The sequence below is a fragment of the Elaeis guineensis genome, chromosome 12 (genome assembly GCF_000442705.2).
Source record: "Elaeis guineensis isolate ETL-2024a chromosome 12, EG11, whole genome shotgun sequence".
In the NCBI taxonomy this organism is placed as follows: domain Eukaryota; kingdom Viridiplantae; phylum Streptophyta; class Magnoliopsida; order Arecales; family Arecaceae; genus Elaeis; species Elaeis guineensis.
Window position 1 is genome coordinate 31283553 of NC_026004.2, and position 12334 is coordinate 31295886.

The 12334-nt window shown below is 34.6% G+C and overlaps 1 non-coding gene across 1 annotated transcript; it reads left to right on the top strand.

The window, feature by feature from the left end:
- The first annotated feature begins 609 nt into the window (after nt 1-609).
- On the top strand, nt 610-715 carry LOC140853038 (small nucleolar RNA R71). The gene has a single exon (XR_012136116.1). It is a non-coding gene; the product is annotated as a small nucleolar RNA R71 (small nucleolar RNA).
- Nucleotides 716-12334: the final 11619 nt, after the last annotated feature.

Here is a 12334-nt window from a genome sequence, read left to right on the forward strand (position 1 = left end):
ACGGTTGAGGAGCATTTTGAAATTGATGGTATGGTCCATGCCTATATGTTGGGTCCTGATATTGAGGTCGAGGTGCGGCAGGACCAACCACTAGTTGTGGTCTCCAAAAAAAAATTTGGATGGTTTCTCCAGTCGGGGTTATAAGTGTTTGAATATGGATCGTTTTCTGGTCTGCGAGCTTGTTGGACTTGAGCTTGCTGAACCTGCTCATGCACAAACTCAGGAAATTGAGGTACGGCTGGGCATTCACTAACAAAATGGTTCGGACTTGCACACAATGCACAAACTTCTTGGATTGGGTTAGGTGGAATCGGGGATTGTCCAGTATTTAGAAGACGGTCTAATTTTTGGGACAGTTCATCTACCTTACTGTGGATGTCCATGACATTTTCAATCTGATAAATTCTACTTCTTTTTTGTTGAAGCATAGGTTGTTCTCTAGAGGTGGCAGACATATGATGTAGAAAATTCTCACTAAGTATTTCAAAGAGCTGCCAGGCTTCATCCTCACTCTTTAGCATGAATGTCCCACCACATGATGCATCAACCATTTATCAGTGTTTCTCTGATAGACCATCATAAAAACACTGACAAAGTTGCTATTTAGGGACAGCATGGTGTGGACATTTACAAATGAGGTCCCTTAACCTTTCCCATGTCTCATGAAAAAGTTCACCCTCCAATTGAGAAAAACTAGTGATAACTTTTCTAATTTGATTTATTTTTCTAATTGAAAAGTATTTCTTGAGAAATTCTCTCTGAAGATGTTTCCAAGTTGAAATGATTATAGAGTCTAAGGAGTTTAACCAATGCTTGGCTTTGTCCTTAAGTGAGAAAGGGAACAGTTTCAACCTAAGGGCATCATCGGAGAAGTTTTGGATTTTTACTGTGGAACAAATTTCAAGAAATTCATCCAAGTATTTGTATGGGTCCTCATTACTAAGTCCGTAGAATGATGGCAATATTTGAATAATGTTAGACTTAATCTCATATTGGGTAGCTTCTACTGGAGGTGCTTGAATGCATGGAGAGTAGGTATACGAGGATGGAGTGAAATATTCTCTCAATGAGCATGGAGGATTAGCCTCACCAGGTGCAGCCATGTTTCTAACTCGGATAGTCCTAAGAGTCTTTTCTAATTCTTCGTCTAATGGTTGCAAGTCGGGTTTTAGTGATCGTCGACCTAACATGCAACTAAAAGGTCTATGTAGGACTATCCTAGTCTGTTAAGGATTATTATTATTATTTTTATTTTTATTAAGAGAAGAAGAGAAGAGAGAAAAGAGTTCTAAAGAAGAGATCCTAAGAAGTCCTAAAATTAATAGAAGAATTAGTTGTGGTTAGATTTTAATTACAATCAAGTTAGCACGCAGTGGACTCTCTATCCTAAAGTTACCTTAGTTCTAGACAGCTCCTAACTGTAGTTAGCCTTCAAGCCCTCCAAGTCAGAGCTTGACCAACCAACTAGCCAGATAAGTGTAAGGTTGGTGGGAGTCCCCCCGTTGCTTTCCTTAGACACCAATTAAATTGGCCAGGTCAGCGAACGGAGCCAATTAAAAACCACCTTCCTTCGGGCCCAGTCGTCCCACAAACCACTTGCCTAGATACCAGCTAGCTGACTAAGTCTAACCTGGTTCAACTCTCAAGGTCACTTATCCTAATGAGCTTGAAATCCTTAGGGGTCAACATCTAATTAATTTTAGATTAAGGTCTAGGTTATACAAATGTAAGAGAGTGATTTGTGGGCCAAAGAAGGGTGATCAAATCTCCACCTTATCTTAGTTAATGGGTTGCACCCTTAAAGTTAATTATGGAGATGCAATGCAAAGAAACAAGATGTCCAATCAAGTTAGAAATTTTTATATTTGAGGTTACACTATTTTAGTTAAGTGTTATGAAATGTCAGTGATTTTTTTTTTTATTCAACCGTGCCAAGGTCTCCGACAACGGTGCCAAAATTTGATGCGTAGTCGTTGATAGCACCAAAAATAACTCTACTTACTATGTAGGTAGGATAAGTCGAGATCGTATCCTCAAAGACCTTGGGCTAAGTTGAGATTGCAAAATAAAAGAAAGAAGCATTCTTTTGATTTAGAAAATAAATTATCTTAAAATAAAGAGCTCCAGAGTTTTGAATTAATTTTGCACTAGTAGAGTTGTATCTCTTTTTTTTTTAATTAAATAGATGCGATTAATCTTAGAAAAAATACCTATCTTTTCTCGGCACACTCCATACCCGTAGATCACGGTGCGTCTCCGAAAAGTATTAGGTAAACAACTCTTCTTTCTTTGGCACGCCCTGTACCCGTAGATCATGATGCATCTCCGGAAAGTAAAAGTTGTTCCTAATATTAATCTAACAGAAAAGTATAAATAAAAGCATATGAAAGAGAGCAAATAAAGAACTCATGATGATTTAAATAAAAAGTATAATCTTTATTGCATATAAAGAAATACAAGAAAATTTAGAATAATAAACCCACTCTGTGTCGTTACAAAATTTTTTCTCCACTCTCGAGACTGCTAGCCTAGCTGCTTATGGAGTAGTCCCTTTCTCTTCCTCTATGCAAGGCTCTAGAAGAATTTCTGGGATGATCCTCAAATGGGAGTACAAGAGCCTTTTTATAGGTGTTAGGAGGGAGGAGTTTTACATGGTTTTCAGATGGGGGACTAAAGAAAATACTAAGGACTAAAAGATGGATGGATGAGATGGAAAGATCACAAGTAGATCAAGAAAATACAAATTCTTCCTCTTGAAGTATTTCCAAGTATTATATTTTTTTCTTTAATTTTTAGATCCATCTGCCATCCGTCTGTTCGCCAGCATAATTCTCCACGAACCCGCCATGCCGTGCACCCGCGCTCGCACTGCCGCGTGCCCGCGCCCGCCACGCACTCGCGCTGTCACTGCCGCACACTCGTTCTGTTATGCTTTTTGATTACAAAAAGAAACTTTTGTTTCTTTAAAATGATGCCTATCTCCTTTTTGGGTTCCTTGCATAGTATCTTCATTTTCTCTAATACCGTATGCATCCTTCTTTTATTTTAATTTTGTTTTAAGTTCAATTTTTTTCAAACTTGAGTCTTTTTGATCTACGAATCAGACTCTTTGTATCGGTGATCACCTTTCCTATAAAATATAAAAAGAAGTATCAAATTCTTAATAAATAAAATAAATTAAATATAATTTTTTGGTTTAAATGACTTAAATTAAGTGTTTATCAGTTCTCTTATGAAATGATGTCTAATTTTAATATGTTTTGATCTAGAGTACTGAATTAGATTTTTAGTTTGATTGATAGCACTAGTGTTATCACATCTTATGGGAGTTTTATTGAGTTTGATGCCAAAGCCCTCAAGTTGTTGCTTAATCCACAAGATTTGAGCACAACAACTTCTGGCTGCAATGTATTCGACCTCGATCGTAGACAGTGCCATCGAATTTTGCTTCTTGCTAAATCAAGAGATTAAATTAACTTCAAAAAATTGGCAAGTTCCACTAGTATTTTTTCTATCTAATCTACATCTAGTAAAATCGACATCTGAATATCTTATTAAGTCAATTGATGAGTCCTTAGAATACCATAGTCCTAGAGTTTATGTACCATTTAAATATCTAAGGATTCTTTTAACTGCATTCAAGTGTGATTCTTTTGGATTTGATTGAAAGTGAGCACAAAGATATACACTAAACATAATATCTGGTCTACTAGTAGTTAGATACAATAGAGAACCAATCATGCCTCTATAAAATTTTAAGTCTATATTTTTACCTCCTTCATCCTTGTCAAGCTTACATGATGGGCTCATGGGTGTACCAATTACTTTGGAAACCTCCATTCCAAATCTTTTGAGTAGTTCTCTTGTATATTTACTTTGAGTGATGGAGATTCCTTCCTTTATTTGTTTGATTTAGAGTTCGAAGAAGAATGTAAGTTCTCCCATCATGCTCATTTCGAACTCTCCCTGCATGAGCTTAGCAAAATCTTGATAAAGAGTTTCATTAGTAGATCCAAAAATAATATCATCAACATATATTTGTATAACTAAGATATCATCTTGATTTTTTTTAATGAAAATGGTTGTGTCTACATTTTCTCTTGAAAAACTATTATTAAGCAGAAATTTACTTAACCTTTCATACCAAACCCTAGGTGCTTGTTTCAAACCATATAATATTTTGTTTAATTTAAAAATATGATTAGGAAAAGCATGATTTTCAAAATCGAGAGGTTGTTCTACATAAACTTGTTCAGCAATATATCCATTTAGAAAAGCACTTTTGACATCTATTTGGAATAACTTAAAATTTATAAAGCAAGCATATGCAAGTAAAAATCTAATTACTTTTAATCTAGCAACAGATGCAAAGGTCTCATCAAAATCAATTTCTTCTTCTTGATTATAACCTTTTGCAACCAATCTTGCTTTATTCCTAATTACATTTCCATGTTCATCCAGTTTATTTCTATATACCCATTTTATGTCAATTACTGGATAATTTTTAGGTTTTGATACTAAAGTCCATACATTATTTCTTTTGAATTGATTAAGTTCTTCTTGCATTGTATTTATCCAATTATAATCTTTTTTAGCTTCATCTATGATTTTAGGTTCAAAATGAGAAACAAATACAAAATAATTGTATGCATCTCTAAGAGAGGAATGAATTCTTACTCCATGTGTAGGATCACGAATGATCAAATTTTTGGAATGATTGTGATCATACCTCCATTCTTTAAGTAGATCATTCAAGCCTTGAGGTTGTTCTTGTTGTTCTTCACCTTCATCCTCTTATTTGTTTTCTTGTTCTTCTTCATTTTGAATTGTTGAGTCTTTTAGGGTGATCCCCTTCATCCCTTCTATAAGAGGATCTGCATCATCAATACCTTCATTCTTTCTTGAAGAAAGATCATTAGTTTCATCAAAAACAACATGTATTGACTCCTCTACTACTAAAGTTCTTTTGTTGAAAACTCTAAAAGTTTTACTAGAAGAGAAGTAACTAAGAAAAATAGCTTCATCGGATTTTGCATCAAATTTTTCTAGTCTTTCTTTACCATTGTTCAAAATAAAACATCGCCAACCAAAAATATGAAAATATACAATGTTTGATTTTCTTCCTTTCCAAAGCTCATAGGGAGTTTTCTTTAAAATTGGTCTAAATAAAGTATGATTTAATATGTAACATGCCGTGTTAATTGCTTCTACTCAAAAATATCTTGGGAGGTTGCTTTCACAGAGTATGGTACGGGCTATTTTTTTGAGGATTCTATTTTTTCTTTCTACTATCCCATTTTGTTGGGGTGTACTAGATGCTGAAAAGTTATGGTTAATACCTTTTTCATCACAAAATTTTTCAAAATCTTAATTTTCAAATTTAGTTTCATGATCATTTTGAATATTTTAAATTGAAAAACTTTTTTCATTAGTAACTTTTTGATAAAATTTTGAGAACACATGAAAAATTTTATTGTTATGTGCCAAAAAGAAGATCCATATAAAACAAGAGAAATCATCAATAATCATAAAGCCATATCATTTTTCATCTAGACTAGTCATTCTGTGGGTCCAAATAAATCCATGTGCAATAATTCTAATGGTCTGGAAGTTGAAATAATATTTTTAGATTTGAATGAGACTTTTGTTTGTTTACCCAGTTGGCATGCATCACAAATTCTATCCTTTTCAAAATTCAATTTGGGTAAGCTGGTAACCAATTCCTTTTTAATAAGTTTTGAAAGTGAATGCATGCTAATATATATAAGCTTACGATGCCAAAGCCAACTAGTCTCATTAATCTTGGCATTTAAGGCTACTAGGCATTGCATGTTTATCTTGGAAAGATCATTCAAATCTATCATATAAATATTACCATGTCTATGCCCAACAAATTTAATGCCTTCTTCATTGGGACTAGTTACTATGCATAATGAAGATTCAAAAATAACTTTGTATCTTTTATCACAAAATCGACTAATGCTCAATAGATAATGTTTCAAACCATCTACTAACAAAATATTTTCAATATACTTGGAGGGAGTGATACCAATGTTGCCTATATCGATGATTTTTTTTTTGCTATTGTCTCCAAAGGTGACCATCCCTCCATCTTTTGCATCAAGTGTGATGAATTGGAATTCATCACCGGTCATGTATCTTGAGCACCCACTATCAAGATACCATTTTTGATTTGTTCCTTGGGATGCAAGATACACCTCATTTTCATGTGCCATAAGGCACAAGTTGGCTTGCTTATGTGAATCTTCTTCTTCGGAGCTTGACTCATCACTATCACTCTAAGTAGCCATCATAGCCTTTTTCTTATATTTCTTGGAGCCTTCTTAAGTTGTGGACATTCAGATCTGAAGTGTCCTGACTTCTCACATTCGTAACAAATAAGGGACTGCTTCTTATCCTTCTCTTTACTATGTTTTTCTTTTGTGGGTGGCCTCTTCCTCATCCCTTGTCTTCTTTTCTTCAAGAATCTTTTAAACTTTCTAGTGATGAGGACCATTTCTTCATCTTGCTCTTCAGTTTTAGTTTCTTCTGATTCCTCATCGAGTTAAGTAGTGGACTTGAGGGCGATTGTCCTCTTCTTCTTGACATCTTCTTCTTGATATTGTTTTATACTTAGCTTATGTGTCATTAGCAATCCTAGAAGCTCCTCTAAGGATAAAATATTTAGATCCTTGACTTCTTGGATTGCGGTCACTTTGGCCTCCCATGTCCTTGGTAAAGATCTAAGAATCTTTCTCACAAGATCGCTGTTAGAGTAAGACTTATCAAGACTTTTTAAACCATTAATAATATCCATAAAGTGAGTAAATATTTCAGTTATTAATTCATCATGCTCCATTTTAAAGAGTTCATATTTGTACACAAGCATGTTAATTTTTGATTTCTTAACTTGATTGGTGCCTTCATATGTTACTTCTAATCTATCCCATATTTTCTTAGCTGATATACATGTTGAAATACGATTAAACTCATTAGCATCTAAAGCACAATATAAAATATTCATGGCTTTAGCATTAAGTTGAGCTATTTTCTTATCAACCTCATCCCATTCTCTTTCAAATTTGGTTGATTCTACAATATCAATTATCTTAGTGGATGTGTGTGGTCCATTAACTATGATACTCCACATATCATAGTCAAGTGCCTGAATAAAAATTTTTATCCGAGCTTTCCAATAGGTATAGTTTAACCTATTGAAAAGTGGAGGTCAGTTTATGGACTGTCCCTCGATTAGTGAAGCACCAACTTGAGTTGCCATAGATGTTTAGCTCTTTGATGGTTAAATTAAAATAGGGCTAGAGCATCGAGCTCTGATACCACTTATTGCCCAGCTACACAACCCAAGAGGGGGGGCAGTGAATTGGGTTTTTAAAAATTTAACGTTAATTTAGAACTATGAGGATTAAATAACAATAAGCAAGATATATGTAGAGAGTGATTTAAGCAAGGTGTAGAAATTAGATGTTAGAGTGCAAGAAGAAAAAAAAAATAAGATAGAGAAAAAGTAAGCACACTACAAACGATCAAGATTTATAGTGGTTCGGTGCCAACCTTGCACCTACATCCACTCCCCAAGCTCCTACTTGGAAATTTAAATCTACTAAACCGTATTCAACAAGAATACAATGTTGGTACCTCCGACTCTAGCTATCCCAAGCTAGAATACTTATTTTTTGGGTATAAGCCAATCCAATACAATCCGATTCAAGGTTCGGATCAACCTTTTCATATTTTGGAATCCTTCCAAAACTAAAGATCAACTCAAAAATAGAGTATAACAGTTAATTACAAAGAAATATGAATGTAGCTCCTTTAATGAGCAAATAAAGCTTTAAATATATTTTACATAGCAATGAAGAAGCTTTTTTGATTCTCCTCAAGGTTGTTGAAGACTTGAATGAGCTCTTGAGGGGTTGGTGAATTTGAAATGAAAGCTTCTTTAACTTCAAGAAGGCTCTTTGCTTAGGACTAAAATGAATGCTTGAAAAATCTTTTCAAAATCTTCTTTATTCCCTCCTTTAAGTGACTTTTATAGCTTCAAATGATGGTGGAGAGTGATCTGGGTAGTTTTAGAGCCATTGGAGATCATTAAATGAGCATTAAATACGTCAAAATAAGCTAAAAAATTAGCTATTATGGAGTTTTTCCATCGTAGGGGTCGACTCATAGAGTCAACTCATACACATGAGTCGACTCATGGGGTCGACTTCTATGGCACAGAATACAAAATGATTATTCTATAATTTTGGTGTACACAACAACAGAGGTCGACTCATGCGTTGGAGTCGACTCATGGGGTCGACTCAATTGGATATGCCAGTCAAAAAATAGCATACCGTTCAGCCCCATTTGGTATGAGTCAACTCATGGGGTTGACTCAATTTTATAAATATTATTTTTTTTCAAAATATACATCCAAAAAGTATGAAATTTTCTCTAATAGATCTTATTCTTGCTCTTGAGTCTTTCAAGTTAAGACTTGGTGAAATTATGATTTTGCTCTTGAAAAATAATAAGTCTTTTTTCAAGTTAAAATCATTAGTAACCCCCTCAAATACTTTGTAATCATCAAAATCAATTCAAGGAGCAACATCCAACTCTTGGAGTGGTCAATCCCATCTTGATCATACTCTGATTTTGCAAGTACTTGACTGTGCCTAGAAGCCTTTCATCACTGAATTAGAAATTCAGTTAGTCCAATACCAAAGCATAGTGAGTTGCTTGTAAGTCACTGAAGCGATCTCAGGTCTAAGGGATACTTATACCTATATCCTATTAGAGATATTCTCAGTAGCAAAATGCTCTGGAGTTGGTCATATTCAATGATGATGTACCCTTATATCTCACCTGTATGCCATACCAGTGTCTCCACACTCTTTGATTAAGAGGACAACTAACCCATATGGCCTACAGCGACCTATGCTCGATAGAAGCTGTCATCCTTATTAACAGCCCATCATTTGGTCGTAAACAGTTTTAAGGATTAATCAATAAATTTTCTCTTTATCGAACCTAAATAGTCCTAAGAACTTCATCACAACAACGGAGTTCATTAAAAGATGAAAACTTATGATGAAAATATTAAAAATATATTTTATTTATTAATAAATCAATATAATACAAGGTTTCTCAACCGTTAACAGGTTGACAATTGATTTTTGGGATATATTTTCCAACATGTTCGACAACTCCTTAAGAGAGAGAGTGTATGAGTAAAATTTTATATGCTTCAATAGTGAAATTTATTATATATGCCATGACATGTATGCGATCGGATGTGGCATACTCACTAGGGGTAATGAGCAGATACCAATCCGATCTAAGTGAGAACCACTGGAAGGTCGTAAAGACCATCCTTAAGTATTTGAGAAATACTAAGGATTAATGACTTATTTATGGAGAATCTAACTAAAAACTTATGAGATTTACAGACTTTAGTTTTCAATCAGATCATGATGACAGTAAGAGCGTGTTGGGATATATTTATATCCTGAACGATGGAGCAATCTGCTAGAAGAGTTTCAAGCAGCAAACTATGGCCAACTTTACTTGCGAGGTGGAATATATCGCAGCATCCGATGCTACGAAGGAAGCTGTATGGTTACAAAAATTTATCAATGAGCTCGAAGTGGCACCCTTCCTTGATGGCCCTATCTTGTTGTACTATGACAGTACTGGTGCCATTGCTCAAAAGAAGGAATCGAAGTCACATCAGCAGATCAAGCATATTCTGTGCCGCTACCATCTGGTCTAAGAGATCGTGGATCGAGGTGACGTCGAGCTTCAAAGGATCGACAAAAAAAAAATTTGACTGACCCATTTACTAAAGCCCTCAGTGTCAAAGAGTTCAAAGACTATAAATCAAAGATGGATATATGATACTGTACCGATTGGTTTTAGTCCAACTGAGAGTTATTGGAAATTATGTCTTAAAGTCAATCATCAGTCTGTTGATGGTTGAGCTTATTGATGTAATTGTATATGAATTAATTAATAAAATATTTATTTGATAATTTTTTTATCATAAGCTTGTACATCTTCTATATCGAACTTCTGTGTTATGATGAAAGTCCTTAGGACTATTTAAAATCGATAAAGGAGGATTTATCATTTAATCCTTAAATAAATTTATGATCAAATGATATACTATCACTAGGACGATAGATATATCAAGTGTAGGTTGTTGTATGTCATATAGGTTGATTGTCCTCTTAATTAAGGAGTGTAGATGCAGGTAAAATGTAGGAGTACATTTCACTGAACATGACCAACTCTAGAGTACTCTTCTGTCAAGAGTTACTCTAAAGGGATATGGGTATAAGTATCCCTCCGACTTGAGATCACCATGATGACTTGCAAGCAACTCACTGTGCTTTGGTGCTGGACTACCTGAATTTTTAATTTAGGATCAAAAGATTTCTGGACACAGTCAAGTACTTGTGAAGTTGGTGCATGAATCAAGATGAAATTGACCACTCCAAATGATTGAAAAGAATATTCTGTGTTTCAATTTAGTAAGACCTTGACCAAAGCAATCCTTGTGATGAGTCACAGGATTTATTAGATTGAGACACATAATGAATGTACTATTGAGAGTTGATAGTTTAAACTCTAAGTCATCTTAGCATCAAGGGTTAAAGGGATGAATTATACAGTAATTATATCCAAATAGGTTCTTGAGTATTGCTTTGCATGCATTCAGCCTATCCGAATGTTGGGTACCATTACTAAATTGTTACTCCAATTGGTACAAAAATCTATTTCTGTGCTACCAGATTAGATTCGAATCTATGGGGTCACACACATTAGAAATTTTTCTCTGATCACATGGTTAATCTGAAGAGTCTCAGTGGATAAAAACTCTGATGAAGAGTCCCACTGGACGGAGACTCTGATGAAGAATCTCACTGGACTTAGACTCTATCATTAATAGAGAATTAATTAGTGATTAGATTATTAATTAGCTTAATTTGATTGAGCATTAAAGTTTGGATCAAGTCTGATTGAATTGGATTCAATCAGGTCAGGTCTGATTAGGTTATGAGATGATCTAATCGGTAAGAAAAAAATGATCCTAATTTGATCGGATCTATGGCTCAATTAATTTATTAATTTGATCAAATTTAATTAAATTTATAGGAGCCTAATTAGATTGAGTTCATCATATTTTATTTGAATCTAATTGATTGGGTTTGAAAGAAATCCAATTGGTTAAACTCTAGAGTCCCAGATGAATGGGACTCTCTCCCTTGCGCCACCCAAAATGTCTCATGCCTTTTCTCACCACACAAAATCAGTTTATGCATGAGAAAACTTGAAGCTAACCCTTCTTTTATCACCCATTAAGAATAGAATTTGATTGGTTTTGAATTAAATTTAAAATGATTTGAATTTCAACCTAAAATCCTATCCCTATCCTTCCATACATTGGCTTCTTTTGAAGGTGCCCATTGTGTGTGAGAAAAAGAAGTGTTCCTGATTGTTTTCTATACCTAATTTTTTTTGATAAGTCTCTCTTTAAGTCAGATAAGGGTAAGAAAAAGTTAGAGTCAAATTAAGATTCAAAATGACTTGAATTGCAACAAACTCCAGCTCTTATCCTATTTAATCTGGTTTGTGCGACAACCATAAAAAGGCCTCAATTTTGTGTGCCAACAAGAGAGAACTTTTCATCGTGAGATACCAGAGGAAGGAGGGACCAAAATCCTTCTTTGGGGCATGAGGTTTGGGTGGGATTCTATCTTCCTTGGCATGAATAAAGGAGGAGACCGATCTCCTCTCGGGTGAGAGACCTAAAACTGTTCTAAAATTTTTGGATGAGGGAAAAACCAAAGAGAAGAGAGTCTTAATCAAATTTTTCTCCATTATCTGGCATCCTCCTTTGATCCATCTTCAATATCAAAAAGGTTTGAGGTAGTCAAAGGAAGAGATCAAATCAGATTTACCATCAGAAGCTGATTGCACGAGCTAGCACTCCCGTAGAGGGCTGATCGGTCTAAGGGCTTCTTATGGACCATCTGTAGAGGTCGGATGCTTGTGCAGCTGCGAGCAATTAGAGAGGACTTCTAGATCTACATTCTCAATCATGAAATTTGACTATCCATACTCAGGTATTGAGTTCAGAACCTTAGAAGTGGTAGATTAGTTCTATTACTAAATGCTATTTTTTGGTTCACATGCTTGTCATTTTAGATTCAGATTTTTATTCATATAGGTTCATATCATAGATCCATATATAAGAGTTTTAAGATCAGATCTTATGCATGTATTTGTAGATTTAATAGTTTAATCTAATATTTTTTTACTAAAAATT